Genomic DNA, 1,616 nt, shown 5'->3' with positions numbered 1-1,616 from the left:
TATTGTCTCCTACCTTTGGTTCTTTCATTCTCTGCAAACAGCTCATTATTGTTGTTGGATGGTCACTCACCACTTAGCTTCATTCCAGATGGCCATGTCGTTGTGAAAATATCTTTGTATTGGAATGATCAGATGAGATGAAAATGAAAAATGAGAAGAGCCTTCTGTGTTTTTCTTCTTCACATTACTCGTTGGCTTTCTTTCCTCACTTCCGTTTCCGTTTCAGATTGGGCTTTTATGGTCACAGTATAGTATGTCGAAAAAATAAAAAGTCATAGTATAGTATGTCGAAAAACAAAAAAAAAGTCACAGAATAGGTTGTCGAAAAAAATAAAAGTCATTGTATAGTATGTCGAAAAAATAAAAAAGTTATAAAATACTATGTTGAAAAAAAGTCAGTGTATTATGTCAACAACAAAAAAGTCATAGGTTCTTGGTTTGGTTGCCATATGTTGGGAAAAAGAGTCATAGTATAGTATGTTGAAAAAATAAGTCCTAGATTAGTATTTCGAAAAAAAAGTCATAGTATAGTATGTCGAAAATAGGCATAATATATTATGTAAAAAATAAATTCATACTATAGTATGTCGAAAAAAATGAAAAAAGTCATAGTATAGTATGTCGAAAAAAGTAATAGTACAGTATGTCGAAAAACTAAAAAGTCACAGTATAGTAAGTCGAAAAAATTAAAAGGTAATGGTATATTATATCAAAAAATGGAAAAAAGTCATTGTCTAGTATGTTGAAAAAATAAACAAAAGTAATGGTTTAGTATGTTGGAAAAATAAAACTCATAGCATAGGTTGTCGAAAAAACTAAAATCGTATAGTCTGTCGAAAAAATAAGTCATATAGTATGTTGAAAAAAATAAGTCATTGTATACTATGCCGAAAAAATAAGTCATAGTTGTCAAAAAAAAAAAGAAGTCATAAAATACTATGTTGAGAAAAAGTCTGTATTATGTTAAAAAAAAATAAGTCATAGTATAGTATGTTGAATAATGAAGAGTCATAGTATAGTATGTCAAAAAAAAGTCTTAATACATACTATAGTACATACTGATGCTGGTGGTTCTGATGCTGCGTAACCTCCTGCCTGACGGCAGATGTGTAAACAGTCTATGTGAGGGGAAGAGGCTCTGCTTACACAGTGCCTCTGGAAGATGTCCTGGATGGAGGGGAGAGAGACACCTATGATCTTTTCAGCTGTCCTCACTATGCGTTGTAGGGTCTTGCGTTCCGCTGCTTTGCAATTCCCAAACACAGTAACAGTGATACAGCTGGTGAGGACACTTTTCACAGTGTCTCTGTAGAAAGTGGAGAGGATGGGCAGTGGTAGGCTGGCTCTCTTCATTCTACGCAAGAAGTGGAGGCGTCACTGTGTCTTCTTGGCTACTGAGTTGGTGTTCAGGTGCCAGGTGATGTCATCAGTGATGTGCACACCAAGAAACTTGGTGCTCTTGACCCTCTACTGTGGAACCACTGACGGGCAGTGGAGACTGGTCATCGGGCCTCCTCCTGAAGCCTTCAGTTTTTTCGAGAGAGATAGGTTGTTGTCCTTGCACCAGCTCACCAGTTGCTCCACTTCCTCTCTGTATGATGTTTCATTATTGTTGC

This window comes from Sebastes fasciatus, chromosome 16, assembly GCF_043250625.1.
Source record: "Sebastes fasciatus isolate fSebFas1 chromosome 16, fSebFas1.pri, whole genome shotgun sequence".
NCBI lineage: Eukaryota > Metazoa > Chordata > Actinopteri > Perciformes > Sebastidae > Sebastes > Sebastes fasciatus.
The sequence above is the reverse complement of the archived record's forward strand: the minus strand, read 5'-3'. Positions refer to the sequence as shown.